A 26,342-nucleotide genomic window follows, 5' to 3' on the forward strand; every position below is an offset into this window, starting at 1 on the left:
ATGCCTTAACACAACAAAAGTATATTGCTTGGTTATGCTTCATGCTTCATGTGGATCCAACTCACTGTGTTCCCGTCACTCCAGGAACTAGACTGATAGAGACGCCACCATCTTGTAGCTGTATCACCCTGGAACACAGAAACTTATTCTCTGCAGCAGAGGAAGAAAATGGCTAAAGAATCCCCGTGAATTTTTCATAGCCTTAGCTTGGAAAAGAGAGCAGTGATCACATTTCATTGCCCAGAACTAGTTGTACAGCCCCACACATCTGCAAGGGGACTGAGTCCTTGAACTAAGTTCAGAAAGGGAAGCGGGGACATTGGTGAACAATACTAACGTCAGCCACCCTGACCTCACCACTCGGTTCCTAGATGCCATGGGAAAACTCTAAGAGGTTTTATTCTGTAACATTGGTTCTCTTGAGTGACCCCAAGAAACTTATGCTTTCAAAAGTAAACTCTCTTACTTATTAAGAGTTGACTGTCATGTAAATAGAGTGGACCTTCCATTTTCTTCCCTGTTGTTTTAATCGTATATTATATCGATGTAAACTCCATAGTAAATGTATCAGTAGTGATTCACATATCCAGACTACATTCTTTTTGCTAATGTTTTGACCTGACATAACGGATATCGTTCTAAAAAGCATTTTCTAGTAACACTCTATCTGCATGTACTGATTGGAAGTGATATTTGTATTTTAAATAGAAGAACATTAAATTAACACTACCTAATAGAAGTATATTATGGGTGACAACTAGATGAATTCTAGTTAAAAAACAATTGTCTTCCTTTAACACTTCAGAAGTAGTATCAGGTTAATTACATGGTGAATTGGGTAGGTATCTCTAAGTGAACACAAAAATTACCTCTTGGCTGGGCACGGTGGCTCATGCCTGTAATCCCAGCACTTTGGGAGGCCGAGGCCGGTGGATCACCTGAGATCAGGAGTTTGAGACCAGCCTGGCTAACATGGCGAAACCCTCTCTCTACTAAAAATATAAAAATTAGCCAGGCATGGTGGCACACGCCTGTAATCCCAGCTACTTGGGAGGCTAAGGCAGGAAAATTGCTTGAACCTGGGAGGCTGAGGTTGCGGTGAGCTGAGATCATGCCACTGCACTCTAGCCTGGATGACACCACCAGACTCCTTATCAAAAAAAAAAAAATTATATATATATATAAAACCTCTTAACTGGCATTCTGCTATAGTCAGGCTACAAAATTAAAACTAATTCAGCTCAACCAGCTTTTATTGAGCATCTAGTATGTGCCAAGCACTTTGTTAAGTACTTGGAATAAAACCATTAATATAACTAGGATATGAGTTCCTTGAAAGCAAAATTCTTGTTCACCAGCAGATACCTAGAGACTAGCACAGTGCTGGCACTTAGTAGATGCTCAATAAATAGGTGTTAAGCGAAGGACAGAATGGGATTCTTTGACTCCAGAGTGTATGTGAAATAGAATAGCACATATGAGCTTGGTTTGCTTCACTTTCATTACTTAACAGAGGAAGTTTCTGTCAAGAGTTTGTTTAGTCTCTCCAGAGGCTTTCTCTACTTAGGCAGTGTGTCTTAAATGGAAATTCACACTTGCCTATTCTATGTCTACCATATAAATTTATTTTCAGCCATGCTCCAAGCATTTAATGGTTAATACTCATCTGAGATGAAGACTGCAGGCCACCAACCATCTGTTAATGCTAAGCTATGTATGCATCACAGTTTATAAAGAACCTTTAGATCTGTTATTTCATGAATTTTCAGAACAGTTTTCCAAGATATTATTCCTACTTTAGGGAGGAGGGAAATGTGACTTCTGCAGCTCAATAACTCTCCCAAACATTGAGTTAGTAACTGGCAGAGCTGAGGCTCAGATCTTGGTCATTTGACTCCAAGTGCTGGATATATTCCATTCTGCCACATCTGCCTTGCCACTCTGTGCTGCACACACAACTGCAGTATCTTTCTTCTTTCTAGTAAGTGGTATATGAGTCAAACATATCTGGAGTTTCCCCTCAACATTGTTATTTATCCCAATCCTCTGATTCTCAGTGTAGTATCTTTCTTTCTTTTTTCTTTCTTTCTTTTTTTTTTTTTTTTTTTGAGATGGAGTTTCACTCTTGTCCCCCAGGCTGGAGTGCAATGGCGCGATCTCGGCTCACTGCAACCTCTGCCTCCCTGGTTCAAGTAATTCTGCTTTCTCAGCCTCCTGAGTAGCTGAGATTACAGGCATGTGCCACCACACCCACGTAATTTTTATACTTTCAGTAGAGGCGGGGTTTTGCCATGTTGGCCAGGTTGGTCTTGAATTCCTGACCTCAAGTGATCCGCCGGCCTCAGCGTCCCAAAGTGCTGGGATTAGAGGCATGAGCTACCATGCCCAGCCAATATGATTTTCAGGAAGCTGATCCAGTAATAGGAAACTAGCAGGTGTTGGTTTTATCTTCTTAGAAAACTTACTTTTAGAGAACAAAACAAAAATAAAAGTAAAAGGTAAGCTAAAAGACTGGAGGAGCTTGGGATTTAACCACTATGTATAGATACTATTGTTGAAATATATCCTCTACCAAAATCTTTATTTGCCATCTTTTAGATGTATTGTGCTTTCTTTGAAAGAGCCAAGTTAAGTGGGGACATTGTAGAAAGGCCTAGAGAGGCCTGTAATTCAAGGTGGCTCCAGGAAGCAGGCAACTCGAGATTTACAACCTTTTCAGCTGAAAAAATATAGCTCTAGCCACAAGCTCTAGTGAAGTTTTATTTGTATTTCAGCACAGTGCATTTCTGTTTGTGATACTTCCCTTGGCACTTTAATTCCTTTTTCTATTCCCCAAACAACGAAAATAATTGGTGCTACTTTTATTTGCTAACTGTTCAACTTAAAGGAGTTAAACAGGTTAAATGAGATGGGCTAGTTAGAAAGACTTTTGAGGAAAACTAAACAATATTGCTATTTCACTCCCATGGAGATTTGGAATGGTATTTTATATGTCCCAGATGTGGCCACATTCTGCCTAACATCTGTTAGTGTATTTTATTAAAATAATGAACTAACATGTGTTTGAAAAGCCAAAAGAGTGAATTAAAGTTTTCATTGTGATGCAGCATAGGTTGCTGCTTCTTTATAGTTCGTAATGGAAGTGTATACTATTGTGATATCCATTTTCAAATATAAAATAAAGTATGATTTAATAATTACCAGGTTTCAGTAATTACTGGCTTCTAGTAGGAAGAAAATTCAATCCATTAGAACAACCCTTTGCAGATTTTTTGTTTCTTTCAAAATGGTTACTGTGAGAGATGAGGTTTGTGCTTTGGCATTGATCTAGGAACATCAACAATCATCCTGGAAGCTAACAAGGAATAGATGATTCAGATTGAAACTCAGAACTAAAGTGGAAATTCCTCTAGTAAAGAAGGATAGAAGATCCCAATGGGAAAGTACAGATGAAGATTGCAAAATATTTCAATCAAATTACAGTTCGCTCAAACTGCCTTTGTGGGCATTTTAGTTTTTCCTGCTTAAGAGAAGCATGGTGCCAGAATGATTTTTTTGTGAGGTGAGAGAATGGAGGATAAAGACATCTCCTATCTAACACAGTTCATAGAAATATTTTTTGGTAAATAATTTAAAAGAACTGCCAAATCCCACCCATATAAGATAAGTTAATTTTATTTTAGACTATATCAAGATTTGGAAACTCTTGCAGTATCCATCTGCTGAGACATTAGCATTTCAAATTCCACAAAAGCAAACCACTTAAATATATATTGAAAAACATGCTAAAGTAGGTTATAATGTAGGTAAATTTGAAAAACCATTCTAGTCAACCTATAATACTAAGGTTTTTTTTGTGTTATATTTCTAGTCTTTCCATAGAAAATTTTTGTTTTATCAGTTTTTTAAAAATAAACACATTTTATAGGTCATGCTTATAAGATCAGAATTGACTGTGGTTCTGTATGTATTATGAAGACTACCACATAAGGAGTAAGATGGCATAAAGCTAGCTGTAAGTGTCTCCTCTTGTCATAGTGTCCTGTTAGGGATATATGGGGGCCTAATGCACCACCTTGTGTCCCTCTCTAATGCTTCTCCTCTGATGTAACTATAATTAATCCTTGTTCTGTAACAGCGTTATATTCAATTAGTGGATTTCCAATTCCATGACTTATTGGCAGGTACACATCCTTAGCTATCATTCTTCGTTCTTGGACTTTATCACATTAGCTGCCCTAGTTGGACCCTTTCCTAAAATTTGAAAGACTGCTGTGGGCCTGTTCTTAGTGCAGCTGTCTCTTCTTCCACATGGTCAGGTCTTAGCTAGTTGCCAACCCATTCGCTTCCTGACTTGGCCCTTTAATTTGATTTGGCTATATCTTCAACCCAGCCTTTAGCTTGGGGTTTGACACATAGTATATGTAAACTGCAGTACAAGCGTGTGTCATAAACATAATTCATGGTACTCCCATTCATGGCACAGAAAAAAACCCTTCTTCTCTATGCCATTCATAGCACAGAAAAAAACACCTTCTTCTCTATCAACAAATGCAGAAAGAAGTGGGAAAAAACTGAGAAGCAATGAGGTTGTCATCGTTGGTACTGAATACTAAAGGAGTGATTTTAGCTCAGGATTTTGGGTCACTATGTGATAATGTTGCAACTACCTAAAGAAAAATAATGACCAACAGGAAAGTTTATTCTTGGTGAACTATCAACATGTAGAACTGTATTTGGATGTTGATTTTAAAGAATCCTGTCAAAATACACTATCATTTAAAAGTACAAGTTTAAAATGCTATACATTAATCCTTATATTCCAATTGAAACTTGAAATTTGACCAGTTCTGTTCTTAAACCACATTTAGCATCTCTCTTTTTCCCCTGTTCATTCGCTTGGATTAGTAGTAGGCAAATACATCCCTGCCCTACCACATACTACTAATCCAAGCAAACATATACTAGTAGTATATCACTAATCCTAGCATGAGGATACCATGTCATTATTCGTCTTTCAATGCCAGTCATTATTCATCTTTATATGTGCCCCAGCAGTTGACACAATGCAATATACATTTACATAATATATGTATATATGTGCCTGTCTGTGTGTGTGCATATACGTGTGTATACACACACACACACACACACACACAAATATCTTGTTCCCAAGATACTTTTGGTATGGTTTTGAGTAATAATAACAACTACAATTTGTAAAAAGCAGTCACTAAAAATACCTGCTTTATATTAAACATTACAATAACATTTAGAAAATGCAAATTTAAATAGGAACAATTTTCTACTTAACCTTTTTTTTTTTTTTTTGGAAACGGAGTCTCACTCTGTCACCCAGGCTGGAGTGCAGTGGTGTGACCTCGGCTCACTGCAACCTCCGCCTCCCGGGTTCAAGTGATTCTCCTGCCTCAGCTTCCCTAGTAGCTGGGATTACAGGTGCCCACTACCATGCCCCTCTAATTTTTGTATTTTTAGTAGAGACGAGGTTTGGTCTTGAACTCCTGACCTCGGGTGATCTGCCCGGCTAGGCCTACCAAAGTGCTGGGATTACAGGGGTAAGCCACCACGCCCAGCCTTTACTTAACCATATTAAAGGAATCATAATACTCAATGTTTATAAACACAAATATTGCTTACATTACTGATGTTCACAAAAATGATACAACCTTTTAAGAGGACAATTTTGTGGTTATCTCTCAAAAATTTTTAAAAGCTTTAAATTCGTCTTTTAAAAATATTTTTAAAAAGAAGTATTTGTAGAGACAGGGTCTCACTATGTTGTCCAGTCTGGTCTTGAATTCCTGGCTCGAGCAATCCTCTCACTTCAGCCTTCCAGAGTGCTGGGATTACAGGCATGAGCCACCATGCTTGTCCTCTCAAAATTTTAAATGTGTATATCTTCTAGCCTAAGAAATGTCCAATTCTAGAACTCTTTCCCATAGAAGTACCCACACAAGTGTGCAAAGAAATGTGTACATGGATGTTAATTTTTGTGTTGCTTGTATTTGTAAAATATTGAAAATAACCCACTTTTTTGGCTAAGTAAATTTTGGTATATCCATAAAGTACTACATCATATAGCTGTCAAAAAGAACAAGATGGAGCCACAAGCACTAACATAGAAAGATATTAAAGATATATTAATAAGTAAAAAATCAAGTTAGCAATATGTTCCATATAATCCTGTTTTTATAATACAAAAAAAGTCTAAAGAATGTGCACGAAACTATGAAAAGGGACTGCATTTGAGTAGAGGAGAATTTCTGAACACTTTCATTTTCTAAATTATTTCTTCATTTCTGCATTGGTTTGAATGCTTCCCAATGAAATAAAAAATTGTATTTTATTACAAAATTGGTAAAGATACAATTATATATAAAAAGCAAACTGGTCTAATAAAAGTGAGTGAACATTTTAGCATATATCTACCTGTTATTAACTGCGAGAGTGTGGTAAAGAAAACAGCTGTTCTAGATCAAGCATCATCAGCCAAAACAAACAGAAAAGGTAGAACTTCAAAAGTCCTTGTTTCTACAGGTCTAGTTGTGTAGTGTCCTTGAAAATCAGGCATTCAAATGGCTTATTATTAGACCTTAATCTCTACTCCCTTGAACATTCCTTACCCTATTTAGTAAGAATTTAGGCTAAACAGAGACCAACCAATGACTATAGATCCCTCAAATAGCAGCAAAGAGTTCTAGGACCTATATAATTATCTTGGGACTCAATTCTCCTCCTACTAATTTATATCTCACAATCTCTAGGGAAAATATCAGGTGTTTTTTGCTAATTAGTCTCCTTAGCACTCCCTCAAGAAATTCCTACTGATTTAACACATGATTGCTGGAAGCAACTACACATGGTAGGTTGAGAATTTACTATTTGAATTTCCCATCTTATACACCTCTATTTCAGGGGATTTTAATTTTTCAGATGTTTTGAGATCACCATATGGTGAAAAGTTTCAACGATGTATCAGGCTTGTTTCAGAAGACTTGACGTCCCTCCAAATCTGGTGCAAATGGCTCGAGCGGTCACAGAAAGAGCACTGGCCACTACAGTTAGGATAGAGTGGGGTAAGGGTCACACAGAAATAGAGGCACCCCAGGACTGGCTGAAAAGGACAGGAGATTTGTCCAAAGTGGCCAAATGCCCAGAGCTGGAGCAAGAACCGAATACACAGGCAAGCAGGAAGTACGGGAAAGTAGGGCTTAGTATAAGTTTAAGGGGGTGCAAGGGACTCACCTGAAAATTTAATTGGGGGTCTGAAGCCAAGAACATAAAGAACAGCTATACCTCCTCCTCCAGTGGAGAGGATAGCAAGTGTAGTGGGGAATAAGAGAGAGGTGCAATATGGCTGATGTGAGCGGAGGCTGGCAAAGGGATACCCCTGACCTAGACTCTAGGTCCTAAAGTTATAAGTGGGCCAAGTCTAAAGACACATGCAAAACCCAAAGTTATTGGTGAGGGTCATGAAAAACAGAGGGTCAGTTAGGAAAATTAGAGATGCAGATGCAAACAGCTCATGAAAATTTGAAACAAAAGCTTTGAGATAGATGTGAGGAATCAATGAGTGAGATGAAAAGAGCCAGGGACAGTGAGATCTGGACATAAAATGACTGCACTTTATCTGGGTTCTCCTAATTTCTCTGACCCTCTGACCCACTCCAGCTCAGTCTCTTTTGTGGCATCTCATCATTCACCCCAAACCCTAAAGTTTTAGGATGTCCCAGGATTTAGTCTTAGGACCTTTTTTCCATCTTACTTTATACTCTCTTTCTGGGTAATCCTATTCAGTCACATGGTTCTAAGTACCGTCCATATGTTGACAACTTTCAATTTTCTCCAAACTTAAAGATCCCAGAAGTTTCTCCAGACTTACAGTCCTCTCCTCTACTTATTCGCCCCTCCTTTAGATGTCTGGTAGGTATCTTAAATATCAAATGCCCAAACCAGACTTCCTTTTCAAAATATAAACAAAGAGTAATATATGATGTTAACTGTCCTTTTATTTGTAGCTATAATATCTATGTTGCTTTACTAGTCCCAGGGGAATTAAAAGAAATTATTCTTTATAATTACTTAAAACCACAAAATAATTCAAATGTAAAATTAATGTTTTAAGTGTATTTACATGCATTTCATTTATACATTATTCCCTTATTAAGAGTCTATAAATCATCAGACTAATTTGGAGAGATGTAAGATATAAACCCTATCCTCAAAGAACCCAGCATCTAATGGGGTGAAGAGGCACATACCAAATGTTATGAGGCCAATACAAGTAAAGGCAATAGGAATAACTCCCCCTTACAGCTCATTATTAATTACACACTATGGAATAGCATCTCTCTTAGGACTCTAGTCACAGCAATATTAGTTTTAATCCTGGAAATTAGAAGAATTATAGGCAAATTCACAACTGTGCTAATAGCAAACAACCTCATAAACTCTGTGTCAGGTACAGTGCTAAATATTTTGTGTCATTTCCCTGAATCTTCACAACCCTGTGAGGAAATTACCATCAGTATTACCACATTATGCATTAGAAAATAAAGGTTTAAAGCATCTTAATACTTACCTGAGTCAACTCAAAATAACAGGATGGGCAAATCCACACCCTTAACTACTATTCTTTTTTTTCTTTTCTTTTTTTTTTTGAGACAGAGTCTCGCTCTATCCCCCAAGCTGAAGTGCAGTGGTGTGATCTCAGCTCACTGCAACCTCCGCCTCCTGGGTTCAAGTGATTCTCCTGCCTCAGCTTCCCAAGTAGCTGGAACTACAGGCATCTGCCACCACACCTGGCTAAGTTTTGTATTTTTAGTAGAGACACAGTTTCACCATGTTGGCCAGGCTGATCTCAAACGCCTGGCCTCAGGTGATCCGCCAGCGTTGGCCTTCCAAAGTGCTGGGATTACAGGTGTGAGCCACCACGCCTGGCCCCATCCTTAACCACTATTCTAAACTGCCTTTTCATAGTTGATGGGTCTGCTTTAACTAAAAAAATACTGCTTAAGTTTTTTTTTTTTTTTTGGAATATTTGTACTAAAATAAAAGAATAAATTTCTGAATAAACCAAATAGCTAATATTCCTATTATACTCCAGTAATCAACCTCTATTACTAAACATATTTGGGTAAAAAGGACTATAGGGCAAGGAGCCTAGCTCCATGAAATGGTGGGGTCAGTTTTCCAAAGGTCATAAAGACACAGTAGCAGAGATTGGTCTTTTCAAGTTTCCTGCTGATGGATTGCCTTTGAATATAAGCTTTTCATTCCAAAGGACATTCTGTGTTTGGGGCCCTCTGTTAGTAGTTATCCATAGGTAAATTAAGATGGAGAAATCATCAAATTTGCAGAGGCTAGGTGAATAGAAGCCAAAGCCTATAGGAATACAACCTTCCAAATTTATTATCTGTTTTGCATTGATTTACCACATATGGCAGAAACTTAAACCAGATGTATTTTAATGGAGGGGGCCATCTCATGACGAGAGCACAGGAATGTGGCCTCAACTTGAAAGTAGAGAATCAATACTTCTAGGTAGTTCAGAAGTTTCCTTTTATGCTGATTGCACACTAGAATAAAACTTTTCCAATCATCTTTTCAAATTAAGTGGGATTCCACTTCTTAATCTGGAAGTTGTTGAAACTTCTGGCTTTTGAAATTCAATTATTTTCATTTTCTGAAAGACCCATGATTTTCTGAGTAGTTTTTACTTAATCTAAAACAAAACATTCTTGGAAAATATAGCTTCAGTATATAAATATTTACATCTACACATCCCATTTTGCTCCATTCTCGTCTGGAATTTAGACATCACATTTTCATAGCTAGAATTCAATAACGCATCTTTGTCTGTCATCTGCTTTATTTTAATTAAACCAGTGTCTTAAAAACTCTATTATTTGAAGTCACATTTAAGTATTGAAAAATATTTCATTTTAATGATGTATGTTTAAGGAAAAAAAATTTCCACATTAGCCCAAAATGAATTTTGGATGCACAGTTATAAAACCTTTTTAGTTTTCAAAAATTTAAAAAGTATTCGTGGAGAAAAAAAATATTATAAATGCTTTAGTTTAGGAATAGTCTTGGAAATTAAAAATATACAATATGGGCCAGGCCAATGGCCTGTAATCCTAGAACTTCGGTAGGTTAAGGCAAGAGGACTGCTTGAACCCAGGAGTTAGAGTTAGCAAGACATTGTCACTACAATAATAATAATCATCATCATCATATGCAACAGAGAATAAATGTGCAGTCCTTTCTCTCTGAGAGAAAATTATATTGAAAATCATTAACTGATTTACAAGTACCTGTGATTTAGTTTTCACTATGGTTTCACAATACATTTACATGGTAAAACACATTTTTAAAAATAATTAGGCAGAGTGTAGGTGGTTCATGCCTTTAGTCCTTGTGCTTTGGGAGGTCAACGCTGGCAGATCCCTTGAGTCCAGGAGTTTGAGACCAGCCTAGGCCACATGGCGAAGCCCCGTCTTTACAAAAATTACAAAATAGCCAGATGTGGTTGCATGTGCCTGGAGTCCCAGTCACTCAGGAGGCTGAGGTGGAAGGATGACTTGAGCACAGTATGCAGAGGTTTCAGTGAGCTGAGATCGTGCCACTGCACTCCAGCCTGGGTGAGGGAGGCCACACCCTGTCTAGAAAAAAAAAAAAAAAGAAGTCAATTTAGAAAGTTTCTTCTATAGGTGAACAATCAAAGACCATCAGTCATACTGCTGATATGTACACATGTCCACACATACATGTGATTGAGTGCCAAAGAAAGTTAATTTACTCAAAACCAGAAGAAAAATCCCTCACTCTGTAAGGAGTTATCTGCGGGAAACTAAACACACACCTAATAGAAGCTATCTGAATACCTCATTGCATTGTCTATAAATTGCCAAAGCAATTGGTTCCTTTTTTATAACTTTATTCGATTGTGTGTTGAGCATTCATTGTATCCCGGACTCCCTTCTAGGCACGGGGGTGGGGGCACCAGAAAAGATGCATAAGTGATATATCTTCTTTGGCCAGTTTAGAGTAACCACAAGGTCATATTTCTTTCTTATGAAGGTAAAATTTACATATAGTAAAATGTGCATCTATTAAGTATACAAATGAAAGAATTTTAACAAATATATGTATCCATGTAATCAATACCCCAACCAAGACATAGTACATTTCCGTTCCCCCTAGAAGGCTCTTTCATGCCCTCCTTCAATCAGTCTCCCTTTCCCCATACACGATCTCGTTCTGAATTCTTTTTATCACCATAGGTTAGTTTATCTGCTCTTGAAAGTCACATAAATGGAATTTTATAATATCTATTGTTTTTAATCTGTTTTTAATCCCATTTAATGTTTTAGAGATTCATGGTGGTGTATTAGTAGTTCATTCCATTTAATCACTGTATAATATTCCGTTGTACAAACATACCACAATTATTTTTAATTCATAATCTTTTTGAGTGATATTTGAGTTTGTTTCAAGTTTTTGACTATTAGGAGTAAAGCTATTAACACTATTGGTCAAGTCTTTTTGTGTGTGTCTCAGGCTCTTGTTCTGTTGCCCAGGCTGAAGTGGTGCAGTGGTGTGATCACTGCTCAACACAGCTTCAACCTCCTGGACTCGATCCTCCCCTCAATCCTCCCACCCTAGCCTCCTGAGTAGCTGGGACTACAGGCATACACCATCATGCCCAGCTAACTTTTTTTTTTTTTTTCCTAGAGATGGGCAGTCTCACCATGTTGCTTGAGATGGTCTCAAACTCCTGGACTCAAGCGATCCTCCTGCTTCAGCCTCCCAGAGTGCTGGGATTACAGAAATGAGCCACTGTGCCTGGCAAGTCTTTTTGAGAACATATGTTTTCACTATTTGGGTAAATACCTAGGAGTTGAACTGCTGGGTCATTAGGTAGGTGTATAATTTTGTAAGAAGCTCTCAGTTTTCCAAAGTGGCTGTATTATCTCATATTCCCACCAGCAGTGTATGAGAGTTTCATTTGTACCACACCCTTGTCAACATTTGATAATTGTCAATTTGTTTAGTTTTCACCATTTCTGTAGGTGTAAAGTTGAAGTTTACTGGGGTTTTAATTAGCATTTCTTTGATGTCTCATGATATTGAACACCTTTTCATGTGTGTATTGACCATTTTTATGTCTTCTTTTGTGAAATGTCTTTTTGTCTTTTGCCTATTTTTTAATTGGATTGTCAATTTTTGATTTGTAGAAGTCTTTCATATGGTACAAGTTCCTTATCAGATATATGTATTAAGAATATTTTCTCACAGTTTCTAGCTTGCATTTTTTAAGACTTTACTTTTTAGAGCAGTTTTAGGTTCACAGTAAAAAATACAAAGATTTTCCGTATACCGTCTGCCTCACAAATGCACATCTCCCACTTTCAACATCCTGCATGAGTTTTACATTTGTCACAGCTGAATGCTTCTACACTGACACATTACCAAAGCCCATACTTCATATTAAGCTTCACTCTTGGTATTGTACATTCTATGGGTTTTGACAAATATATAATGGCATATATATATATATATACCATTATAGTATCATACAAAATAGTTTCCCTGCCATAAAAATCTTCAGTGCTCTGACTATGCATCCTCCCACCCAATAATCCCTATAAACCACTGATCCTTTTACTGTCTCTATAGTTTTACCCTTTCCAGAATGCCATATAGTTGTCATCATACAATATGTGGCCATTTCAGATAATTTTTTTCCTGCTATGTACCACCCATTTAAGGTTCATCCATACCATGTCTTTTCATAGCTTGACAGCTCATTTCTTTTTAATGCTGAATAAGATTTCATTGTCTGGATGTACTACAGTTTATTCATACATTTACCTACTGAAGGACATCTTTGTTGCTTCCAAGTTTTGGTTATTTTTAATAACTCTGCCATAAACATTTGTGTACAGGTTTTTGTGTGGACATAAATTTTCAACTCATTTTTATAAATACCAAGGAGAGCAATTGCTGGATCAGATGGTAAGAATATGTTTAGTTTTGTAAGAAATGGTCAAACTATCTTCCGAAGTGGCTACACCATTTTACATGAATGAGAGTTTCTTTTGCTCCATATGCTCACCACAGCATTTTATGATGTTAGTGTTTGGATTTTGGCTATTCTTTTTTTTTTTTTTTGAGATACAGTCTCGCCCTGTGACCCAGGCTGGAGTGCAGTGGTGTGAACTTGGCTCACTGCAACCTCCGCCTCCCAGGTTCAAGCAATTCTCCTGCCTGAACCTCCTAATTAGCTAGAATTACAGGCTTATGCCACCACGCCCAGTTAATTTTTGTATTTTTAATAGAGTTAGGGTTTCACCATGTTGGCCAGACTGGTCTCCAACTCCCGACCTCAAGTGATCTGCCCACCTAAGCCTCCCAAAGTGCTGGGATTACAGGCATGAACCACCCAGCCTGGCCTGAATTTTAGCTACTCTAACAGGTGTGCAAAGGTATTTCATTGTTGTTTTAATTTGCAATGCCCTAATGACATACAATATTGAGCATCTTTTCATATGCTTATTTGCCATCTATATATCTTCTTTTATGAGGTGTCTGTTCAGGTTTTTTGCCTATTTTTAATTGAGTTGTTTATTTTCTTATTGTTGAGTTTTAATGGTTCTTTATATATTTTAGATAATAGTCCTTTATCAGATATGTCTTTTGCAAAGAAGTCTTTTGCAAAGAAAACCCAGTCTCTGGCTTATCTTCTCATTCTCCTGATAATGTCTTTCACAGAACATGAGTTTTTAATTTTAATAAAGTTTAGCTTATCAATTCATGGATCATGCCCTTGGTGTTGTATCTAAAAAGTCATCACCATACCAAGGTCATTTAGGATTTCTCTTGTTATCTTCTAAGAGTTCTATTGTTTTGTGTTTTAAATGTAGGTTTGTGATCCATTTGGACTTATATGTTGTGAAGGGTGTAAGATCTGTGTTTAGCTTTCTTTTCTTTATGTGGATGTCCAGTGTTCCAGCAACATTTGTTAAAAAGACTGTCTTTGCTCTGTTGTATTGCCTTTGCTCCTTTGTCAAAGATCAGCTGAATCTACTTATGGGGGTGAATTTCTGGGATCTCTATTCTGTTCCATTGATCGTCCATGAGATCTGTAGTGATGTCCCCTCTTTCATTTCTGATATTATTAATTTGTGTCCTCTCTTTTTTTTCTTAGTTACCTCGGCTAGAGGATTATTAATTTTATTGATATTTTCAAAGAACCAGCTTTTAGTTTTGTTAATTTTCTGTATTGATTTCCTGTTTTCAAGTTTATTGATTTCTGCTTTCATTTTTATGATTTATTTTCTTCTTCTTAGTTTGGATTTAATTTGCTCTCCTTTCTCTAGTTTCCTAAAGTGAAAGCTTAGATTATTGACTTTGGATCTTTCTTTTCTCTTTCTTTTTTAAAACATATTTTCTTTTTTTATTTTTATTTTTAGTAGAGATTGAATTTCATTAATAATATGGTTTGGCTCTGTGTCCCCACCCAAATCTCATGTTGAATTGTAATCCCCAGAGTTGGAGGTGGGGTCTAGTGAGAAGTGATTGGATCATGGGGGCAGATTTCCCCCTTGCCTTTCTCATGATAATGAGTGAGTTCTTATGAGATCAGGTTGTTTAAAAGTGCCTAGCACCCTCCCTGCTGCTCTCTCTTCCTCTTGCTCCAGACATGTAGGACATGCCTGCTTCCCCTTCGCCTTCTGCCATGATTGTAAGTTTCCCAAGGCTTCCCCAGCCATGCTTCCTGTGCAGCCTGTGGAACTGTGAGCCAATTAAACCTCTTTTCTTTATAAATTACCCAGTCTCATGTAGTTCTTTATAGCAGTGTGAGAACAGACTAATACAGAAAATTGGCACCAGGAGTGGAGCATTGCTTGAAAATGAAGAAGTAGCTTTGGAACTGGGTAACAGGCACAGGCTGAAACAGTTTGGAGGGATCAAAATAAGCCTAGAAGATGCGGGAAAGTTTGGAGCTTCCTAGAGACTTGTTAAATTGTTGTAACCAAAATGCTGACAGTGATATAGACAATGAAGTCCAGGCTGAGGTGGTCTCAGATGGAGATAAGGATCTTGTTAAAAACTGGAGTAAAAGCCATTCTTGCTATGCTTGAGAAAAGAGACTGGCAGCATTGTGCCCCTGCCCTAGAGATCTGTGGAACTTTGAACTTGAGAGAGATGATTTGGGGTATCTGGCAGAAAAAATTTCTAAGAAGCAAAGCATTCAAGATGTGACCTGGCTGCTTCTAACAGCATAAACTTATATTGATGGGCAAAGAGATGATCTGAAACTGGAACTTATATTTAAAAGAGAAGCAGAGCATAAAAGTTTGGAAAATTTGGCCTGGCCATGTGGTAGGAAGGAAAAGACAATTTTTAGGGGAAGAATTCAAGCTGGCTGCAGAAATTTACAAGAGTGAAGAGGAGCCAAATGTTAATAGTCATGACAATGGGGAAAAAATGCCTGGAAGGCATTTCAGAGAACTTCACAGCAGACCCTCCCATCACAGGCCCAGTGGCCTAGGAGGGAAGAATGGTTTTGTGAGCTTGGCCCAAGGCCCCACTACCCTGCACAACCTTGGAACACTGCTCCCTTTATCCCAGCCTCTCCAGCTCCAGCTGTGGCTAAAAGAGCCCCAGATACATCTCAGGACATTGCTCCAGAGGGTGCAAGCCCCAAGCTTTGGTGGCTTCCATGTGGCATTGGGTCTGCAGGTGGACAGAAGGCAAGAGTTGAGGTTTGGGAGCCTCCACCTAGATTTCAGAGGATGTATGAAAATGCCTGAATGTCCAGGCATAAGTCTGCTGCAGGGGTAGAGCCCTCTTGGAGAACTTCTACTAGGGAAGTGCAAAGGGATAATGTGGAATTGGAGCTTCCACACAGAGTCCCCACTGGGGCACAGCCTAGTGGAGCTATGAGGAGAAAGCCACTGTCCTACAGACCCCAGAATGGTGGATCCACTGACAGCTTGCACTATGCACCTGGAAAAGCCACAGGCACTCAATGCCAGCCCATGAAAGCAGTCAAGGGGGTTGTACCCTGCAGAGCCACAGTGGTGGAGATGTCCAAGGCCTTGGGAGCCCATTCCTTGCATCAGTGTGGTCTGAATGTGAGACATGGAGTCAAAGGAGATTATTTTAGAACTTCAAAACTTGGCTGGGCATGGTGGTTCATGCCTGTAATCCCGGCATTTTGGGAGGCTGAGGTGGGCGGATCACCTGAGGTCAGGAGTTTGAGACCTGCCTGGCCAACGTGGCAGAACCCTGTTTCTACTAAAAAATACAAAAATTAACCAGGCCTGGTGGCACATGCCTGTAATCCCTGCTACTCAGGAGGCTGAAGAAGCAGAACCACTTGAACCCAGGAGGTGGAGGTTGCAGTGAGCCAAGATTGTGGCATTACACTCCAGCTTGGGTGACAGAGTAAGACTCTGTCTGAAAAAAAAAAAAAAAATTCAATGACTGCCCTGCTGGGTTTTGGACTTGCATGGGGCCTGTAGCCCCTTTGTTTTAGCCAATTTTTCCCTTTTGGAACAGGAGCATTTTCCTAATTCCTGTACCTCCATTGTGTCTCTGAAGTGACTTTTTAATTTTGCAGGCTCATAGGCAGAAGGGACTTGCCTTGTCTAATATGGGACTTTGAACTTGGACTTTTAAGTTAATTCCGAAACGAGTTAAGACTTTGGGAGACTGTTGCGAAGGCATGATTGTGTTTTGGCATGTGAGAAAGACATGAGATTTGGAAGTGGTTGGGGCAGAATGATATGCTGTGGCTCTGTGTCCCTGCCCAAATCTCATGTTGAATTGTAATCCCCAGTGTTGGAGGTGGGACCTGGTGGGAGGTGATTAGATCATGGGGGCAGTTTCTAATGGTTTAGCACCATCCTCCAAGTGCTGTCTTGTGAGAGAGTTCTCACAAGATCTGGTTTGTTTAAAAGTGTGTGGCACCTCCCCCTGCTCTCTCTTTCTCCTGCTTGGCCATGTGAAGATGTGCCTTCTTCTTCTTTGCTTTCTGTCATGATTAGAAGTTTCCTGAGGCCTCCCCAGAAGCAGAAGCCCATAGAACCCACAGAACCCTGAGCCAACTAAACCTCTTTCTTTATAAATTACCCAGTCTTGCTGGGCATGGTGGCTCATGCCTGTAATCCCAACACTTTGGGAGGCCGAGGCAGGTGGATCACCTGAGGTCAGGAGTTCGAGACCAGCCTGGCCAACATGATGAAACCCTGTGTCTACTAAAAGTACAAAAATTAGCTGGGCGTGGTGGCATGTACCTATAGTCTCAGCTACTCAGGAGGCTGAGGCAGGAGAATCGCTTGAACCTGGGAGGTGAAGGTTGCAGTAAGCAGAGATCACACCATTGCACTTCAGTCTGGGGGATACAGTGAGACTCTGTCTCAAAAAAAAAAAAAAAGCAAATAAAAATAAAAATAAATAAATTACCCAGTCTTAGGTATGTCTTTATAGGAGTGTGGGAACAGATTAATACAGCTATGTTGCCCAGGCTGGTCTCAAACTTCTAGCCTCAAGTAATCCTTCCACCTCAGCCTCCTAAAGTACTGGGATTAAAGCATGAGCCACCATGGCCAGACAGATATTTCTTCTTTTCTACCATATGCTATAAATTTCCCTCTAAGTACTGCTTTCTCTTCACTTTTCCCCCAAATTTTGATAAGTTGTATTTTCATTTTCACTTAGTTCAAAATATTTCGAAATTTCTATTGAGATTTCTTCTTTGACCCACGTGTTGTTTAGAAGTTTGTTGTTTAATCTCCAAGTATTTTTAAATTTTCCATGTATTTTTTCTGTTTTCAATTTCTAGTTTACTTTCATTGTGGCCTAAAAGCAGACACTGTATGTTTTCTATTCTTTTAAATTTGTTTACATGTGTTTTATTAGGCCAGAATATGGCCTGTCTTGGTAAATGTTTCAAGTGAGCTTGAGAACAATGTGTATTCTCCTGTTGTTGGATAAGCTATAGATGTCAATCATGTCCAGTTGATTGATGGTGTTGAGTTCAACTGTGTCCTTACTGATTTTCTGCCTGCTGCCATTATAAAGTACTTGTACTACCCGTGAAGTGGTATAGTGTTATTTGGAAGTAGACTTGGATTACTTGTAAATGTATTTGCAAACTCTAGGGCAACCACTTAAAAAAGCGATAAAAGGCCAGGTGCAATAGCTCACACCTGTAATCCCAGCACTTTGGGCAGCCAAGGTGGGAAGATCATGAGGTCAGGAGATCAACATCATCCTGGCCAACGTGGTGAAACCCCGTCTCTATTAAAAATACAAAAATTAGCTAGGCGTGGCGGTGCATGCTTGTAGTTCCAGCTACTCAGGAGGCTGAGGCAGGAGAATGGCTTGAACCAGGGAGTTGGAGGCTGCAGTGAGCTGAGATGGCACCACTGCACTCCAGCCTGGTGACAGGGCAAGACTCCGTATCAAAAAAAAAAAAAAAAAAAATGATAAAAGAGGGCAGCCATGGTGACTCATGCCTGTAATCCCAGCACTTTGGGTGGCCAAGGCAAGTGAGTCACTTGAGGTCAGGAGTTCAAGACCAGCCTGGCCAACAGGGCGAAACCCTGTCTCTACTAAAAATACAAAAACATTAGCCAGGTGTGGTGGCACATGCCTGCAATCCCAGCTACTCTGGAGGCTGACGCATGAGAATTGCTTGAACCTGAGAGGCAGAGGTTGCAGTTAGCCAAGATTGCACCACTGCACTCCAGTCTGGGTGACACAGTGAGACTCTGTCTCAAAAAATAAAAAAATTTTAAAAAAAGAAATATAACTAATATGCTAATAGAGTAGAGAAAATGGCATATAAACTGCTCAGTTAAAATCACAATAGGCAGAAAAAGGGTGGAAGACAAAAAAATAGGAAGAAAACAAGCAAAACAAATAGAAACCAGTAACAAATATCAAGATAGTAATCCAACTGTATAAAAAAATCACTTTGAACATCAATGGTCCGAATAAACCAATTAAAAGACAGAAATTATCTGAGTGGATCAAAAAACAAGAGCCAACTATATGCTTTATACAAGAAACCCACTTAAAATATAAAGAAGAATATTGAATAAAAGAAAATGTAAGGAGAAAGATATACTATATTTTCTCTCATTCCTGTATCATGCTAGTCACTCATTTGACCTACACATGAGCATAAGTATATATATATATATCCAAATAGATTATTGCTATTATTATTTTGAAAAAACTGTTATCTGTTAGATCAATTGAGAGTAAAAAAATAAGTTTTTGTTTCCCCTTCATGTATTCTTCCATGCTCTCCCTTTCCTGATTGTTCTATATCACTTTTCTTCTCTCTCGAGAACTTGTTTTAAAAAAAATATTTCTTGCAAAGAAGGTTTACTGGTAACAAATTCCCTCAATTTTTCTTTGACAGAGTTTTTATTTCTCCTTAATTTTGAAAGATAATTTTACAGGGTACAGAATTCTAGGTGAAAATTTTTTGTTTTTGTTTTGTTCTTTTTCTCAATACTTCAAATATTTCACTCCATCTGTTCTTGCTTGCTTGATTTCTGAAGATAAGTCAGATTAATTCTTATTTTTACTCCTGTATAAGTAAGGCATTTTATTCCTCTGACTTCCTTTAAGATTTTTTCTGTATCTTTGATTTTCTGCAGTTAGAATATGATATGCCTAGGTATAGCTTTTTTAGTATTTATGCTTTTTGGTGTTCTCTGAGCTTCCCAAATCTGTGGTTTGGTGCCTGACATTAATTTTGAAAAGCTCTCAGTCATTGGTTCAAATATTGCTTCTGTTCCTTTCTCTCTTTCTTTTCCTTCTGGTATTCCCGTTACACATATGTTATACCTTTTACAGTTGTCCCACAGTTCTTGGATATTCTGGGGTTTTTTTTTTCAGACTTTTTCTCATTGTTTTCAGTTTTGGAAGTTTCTACTGAGATACGCCAAAGTTCAAAGATTCTTTCCTTAGCCATGTCCAGTATGCTAGTGAGCCCATCAAAGGCATTCTTCATTTCTGTTAGTGTTTTTGATCTCTAGCATTTCTTTTTGATTCTTTCTGAGAATTTCCACCTCTCTGCTTACATTTCCTACCTGTTCTTGCATGCTGTCAACTTTATTCACTAGAGCCCTGAGCACATTAATCATAGCTGTTTTGAATTCCTGGTCTGATAATTCCAATATCCTTCCGTATATGAGTTCTGTTCTGATGCTTGTTCTGTTTCTTCAAACTGTGTTTCTTGCCTTTTAGAATGTGCTATGGCTTGAATATGTTCCTGAAAAAGCATGTGTTGGAAACTTGATCCCTGATGCAACAGTATTGGGAAGTGGGGCCTAATGAAATGTGATTAGGCCATGAGTCTCTGCCATCATGAATGGATTAATGCCATTATCACAGGAGTGGGTTCCTTATAAAGGGAGGAGTTCAGTCCCCCTTTTCATTCTGTCTCTCTTGACCTCTTGCCTTCTGCCAGGGGATGATGCAGCAAGTAAGCCCCAACTAGATGCTAGTCCCTCAGTGTTGGACCTCCTACCCTCCAGAACCATAAATCAGTACATTTTTGCATACTATAAATTAACCAGTTTCAGGTATTCTATTGTAGCAGCACAAAACAGACCAAGACACTGTGCCTTGTAATTTTTTACTTTCTTTCTTTCTTTTTAGAGATGGGGTGTGGTTAGGTTGCCTAGGCTGGACTCAAACTCCTGGGCTCAAATGATTCTCCCACCTCAGCCTCCCAAGTAGCTGGGACTGTAGGCATGCACCACTGGAGCCAGCTATTATCTTTTTCTTGGCAGATGGACTGGATATATTGGGTAAAAGGAAGTGAGGTAAATAGGCCTTTAGGAATGTAGTGTCAAGTTGTGGGGGGAGGAGAAGCATCCAATAGTCCTGTGATTAGGTCTCAATCTTTTAATGAGCCTGTGCCTTGGACTGTGAATTGCACAGTAATAATTTTTTCTCTCCCTTTAGTGGGACAGAATTGTTAGAGTGGCTGGAGTTGAGTATTTTCCTTCCCCAGGTTGGCTAGCCTCTGAAAAAAGCCCTAATTGTTTAGGCTCTTTAAAATAGTTTCTCTTGAGGTCAGGCCTTGTTAAGAACAGAATGCTCTGGTATATTTCAAATTATACTTTCCTTATTCCCCTTCTAAAAGCAGGTGGGGATTTTTCTCCAATATGCATTGTGAAGATCTGGTAGAGCTCTTGGAGGTAAAACTCACAAAAGTATGGGGACCCCTCCATGATTGGGTCCCCCTTGAATTTTTAACTCTCAGGATTGTCCACACTGGGCCTCCATTGATTTGTCAATTACAATTCAGATTTTCCTATCTCAGACTGGTTTCTGTGGCAATTTCTGCCTCTAGGTTTCTGTCCCAGGAACTTGTAATTCCCTATATTCATCTGTCTGTTTCTCTAAGCTTGGGCAAGCAGTTTGCCCTGTGACCTCACTTTTCTGATGGGTTTAAGAAGAGTTATTAATTTTTCAATTTGTTCAGCTTTTTACTTGTTAGAATGGAGCAATGACTTCAAAGGTGCTTATCTACAGGACTGAAAACTTAATTTGCCTTTTTAATTATCTTAATGGTGTCTTTTGATGATCAGAAGTCTTAAATTTTGATAAAGTCTAATTTATCCTTTTTTTTCTTTTATGGTTAGTTCTTTCAGTGTTGTAAAAAGTCTTTGCCTATCGCAAGGTTGCAAAGATATTCTCCTGTTTTCTTCTAGGATCTTTGTAGTTTTACATTTTATATTTCATCTATGATTCATGTCAAACCAATGTTTGTCTATGCTGTGAGGTAGGGTCAAGCTTTATTTTTTTCCATACATTTTTATAGCTATTTCAACCTCAGCTGTTTAGAAGAGTTCCCTTTCCCACTGAATTGACTTGGTGCCTTTGTAAATATTCAACTGACTCTATATGTTTGGGTCTATTTTTGGACTCACTATTCTGCTCCATTAATCTGTTTGCCTATTTTTATGCCATAATCATGTTTCTCTTTAATATATAAATTAAATCATTATGATCTCAGTTTCACCTTTTCATAGATTACCCTTTAAAGTTTACCCTATCCTCTGCCTTAAAACTCAGGATACACACTCATTCTTGAGGTCAATCTTGTTTTCATGTAACTAGTTCAGAGAGAAGCAGAGACTGTAATCAGCCCACCAACTAGTGTCTTTTGTTGCTGGCCTGGCTGTAGTCTGTTGTTGCTGGAAACACAAAGTCTCACACCCCCAGAGATCATCACTGTCCACTGCTGGAATGATCGCAGTCCCTGACCACTGCTTGTTGGAATTGCAGTTTTTCAGAGTATAAAGAGGAAAAAGCAGATATCGCCTTTACTATTATGATCACCATGCCACCGATGAGTCCTTCCCTTTAATATACACCCTTCTGCACAGCTGTTTTGACCAAGCAGTGCTATGGTGACCGAATCAAGAGAGTCTCTGGCCTCAGGTTACTCCTCTGGAGCCTTATAATATGCCCAGGTGCTCCAGCTTCTTAGGGGGCTGGGTCTCCTTTCCTTCCAGGTGAATTCAAGTGATACTATATATCTATATCTCTCTAAGATGTTCTCATAACCTAGAGTCTCAAAAGAGAAGAGGTTGATATCTGTATCCATTTTTCTCCCAGGAGACTTCTAAGGTCTACATTGGAAAAAATGTCATCTCCTTCCCAGAACACAACACAAGCTCCCCAAAGTATCATCATACTACAGCTAGTGAACTGATCGCCACAGGCCACATCTAGCCTGCAGCTGTGATTTGTTTTCCTGTCAGTGTCTTCTGGATTTGAGCCAATATTCTAAAATGGAGAGATTTTTAGTTAACAACATAGATAACCTAGCTTCCACACGACTTGGTGAAACTGGATCTGCATGCTGCATGGCCTCTGTTCATTGGAACTGAGTTGGGTTTACTCACTTGAGATCTCACTTAGAGCCCTAGTCACTTATATCTAGCTTTCCTCAGTATCAGCCTGGCTCCTAAAGCATTGTGTTTGTGAATTCTCTATCAAACCTGAGAACAAGTGTTCACTCCGTCACACATGCACGTAACTAAAAAGAACAGGTCACATCATTGATCTCTGAACAAAGCTCACCACCACAATAGATTCTAAATAGCTACCGCTAGGCTTAGAAGTAGCTGACAACTTTAATAATATCTGTTTTTGTTAACAACAAAAAGTTTAGATTTCCACTTCACCCTCCTACATTTATTCATCCAACAAATACTTATTTAGCACCTACTTTGTGACAGGCACTTTTTTTCTAGGCGCTTGACATACGTCAGAGCACAAAGTAACAAAAGTGCCTACCTTTGTGGCACTTGTAGTGGTTTTGGAAAGATAAAAATAAACAACTGTCATAGTAAATGTGTTAGCTATATAAAATATTACAAAGTGTGGCAGAGTATACAGGGAATGCTTGCCAAATGATCCATGTACTTTCTTATATTTCTTAGCCAGGAAGAACTGAGCCCTGGAGTATTCCAACATTAGGATGCTGGGAAAGAAATCAGCAAGGGAGCCTGTGAAGGCACAAGGAGTAAGGAAAGTGAAAAAGAGGAGAGTGGGGCATCCTGGAAATCAAGTGAAGAAAGGATGTTAGAAAGACAGAGTGGTCTATTATCAAATGTTGCTGACAGGCCAGGTAGAAGATGATTAGACCATCAGATTTAACTATGTGGAGGTCATTGGTGACCTTGAAAAAAGTTTTTGGTTGGGACAAATGCCTGATTGAAGTGAGTTTAAGACAGAATGGGTGAACAGAAATAGGAGTGAACCACAAATCTAGACTGGCAAAAGGAAGCAGGTAAATCCTACCAGGGAAGGAGTCGTGAGATGGAAACATTGTTTTTTTGTTTCATTGGTGTTGGTGGGTGTTTATGTTTTTGTTTTTGGTTTTGTTTTTTTTGTTTTTTGGGTTTTTTTGAGATGGAGTCTCACTGTGTCGCACAGGCTGGAGTGCAATGGCACAATCACCACTCACTGCACCTCTGCCTCCCAGGTTCAAGCAATTCTCCTGCCCCAGCCTCCCGAGTAGCTGGGATTACAGGTGGGTGCCACCATGCCCAGCTAATTTTTGTATTTTCCATGGAGATGGGGTTTCACCACGTTGGCCAGGCTGGTCTCAAACTCCTGACCTCAAGTGATCCATCTGCCTTGGCCTCCCAAAGTGCTGGGATTACAGGCGTGAGCCATCATGCCCAGCCAACTCACTGCCTCTTTATATGGGCCCCAGCAGTTGACACAATGCAATATACGTTTACATAATATATGTATATATGTGCCTGTCTGTGTGTGTGCATATATGTGTGTATACACACACACACACACACAAATATCTTGTTCCCAAGATACTTTTGGTATGGTTTTGAGTAATAATAATAACTACAATTTGTAAAAAGCAGTCACTAAAAATACCAGCTTTATATTAAACGTTACAATAGCATTTAGAAAATGCAAATTCAAATAGGAACAATTTCCTACTTAACCTTTTTTTTTTTTTTTTGGAGATGGAGTCTCACTCTGTCACCCAGGCTGGAGTGCAGTGGTGTGATCTCGGCTCACTGCAACCTCCGCCTCCCGGGTTCAAGTGATTCTCCTTCCTCAGCTTCCCTAGTAGCTGGGATTACAGGCACCCACCACCATGCCCGGCTAATTTTTGTATTTTTAGTAGAGACGAGGTTTCACCATGTTGGTCAAGCTGGTCTTGAACTCCTGACCTCAGGTGATCTGCCCATCTCTGCCTCCCAAAGTGCTAGGATTATAGGCATAAGCCACCACACCTGGCCTGTTTTTTGTTTTTTTCTTGACATGGTGTCTTGCTCTGTCGCCCAGGCATGGTGATCATAATGGCAAAGGTGATATATTCTTTTTCATTCTTATTTATTTATTTATTTTTTGAGACAGAGTCTTGCTGTGTCACCCAGGCTGGAGTGCAGTGGCGCGATCTTGGCTTATTGCAACGTCCAGCTCCTGGGTTCAAGCAATTCTTGTGCCTCAGCCTCCTGAATAGCTGGGATTACAGGCATGCACCACCACACCCGGCTAATTTTTATATTTTAAGTAGAGATGGGGTTTCACCATGTTGGCCAGGCTGGTCTTGAACTCCTGACCTCAAGTGATCCATGTGCCTTGGCCTCTCAAAGTGTTGGGGTTACAGGGGTGAGCCACCATGCCTGGCCAATGTTGGTGTTTTTTAAGAAGGCAGACCAATGAGCAAATTTGTATGCTGCTGGGAACAAGTCTAATAGAGGAAAAACCTGAGAGTGTTGAAAGAGAGAAGAGAGAATTACTGGAATGATACCCTTGAGTAGGTGACAAGGGGTGAGCACCAGTGTACAGATGAAAGAATAGCTTTAGATAAGAGTGTGGGTAATTCTGCTACAGAAACAGGAAGGCAGAGTGTGAGGACAGATGCTGGTAGGTGGATAATGATGGCGGCGATTGTCTCTGTGTGTTTCTCATTTCTACAGCTTGACACTAAGACTCTGACATCTTAATGGAGATCTTGAGGAACTGTGGACCACTAAAGTAACAATATTCTATAAATTTAAAATAGAGAGCTTTATTCTTAAAGGTACCAAAACCTGTAGGTGGGAAGCAGAGCTTCCAGTGGACATGAAGAAACAGTGCTTCAAGGAAGGGGTAAAAGGAACAGGAATTTATGCTGGATGGGGTACCCAAATAGATATATTTAATAAGCTATAGGGGACATCATGAATATTTATGAAAGAGAAACATGCACATGCACAACTGAGCTTTAGGCCTCTTCGTGGATCGCAGGTTCAAAAAATAGCAGTGTCGCCACGAGCTAAGGGTGGAGTTTTTAGCCCTCTGATGTCAATATGTGAAGCAGAGGACAGGAAACCCTCACTGTGCATCTTCCATAGATCAACCAGTACCACCCCATGGTTGAAGGTCTCTTATTAAGAAGGAATGCTGGTCAGTTGTGGTAGAGCAACTACGCAACATCCGGTCATGGCCTGCAATGACTGGCTAACAGCAATAAAGAAATGAGTCATTCATTTCTTGTTTTCCAGAGCTGGTTTCTGCTTACTCCTTAGGAAAGAATTCTGGTCAAAGGTTAATAAGGAAGGGGTATACTGAGGCGTAACCATCTTCCATTCTGCATGGCCAGTAACTCAGTGAACTTTTTCTTAGCTTTTAGGATCTCCGAGGACAAGGGGGACTGATTTAATCCAGCGAGGGAATGAGTGTTGGGATTATTTCTCAGAATCGCGGCTCTAAAGGCTAATGTATTCTGTGTAGGAATAAAAAAC

This window comes from Theropithecus gelada, chromosome 1 (assembly GCF_003255815.1).
Source record: "Theropithecus gelada isolate Dixy chromosome 1, Tgel_1.0, whole genome shotgun sequence".
NCBI lineage: Eukaryota > Metazoa > Chordata > Mammalia > Primates > Cercopithecidae > Theropithecus > Theropithecus gelada.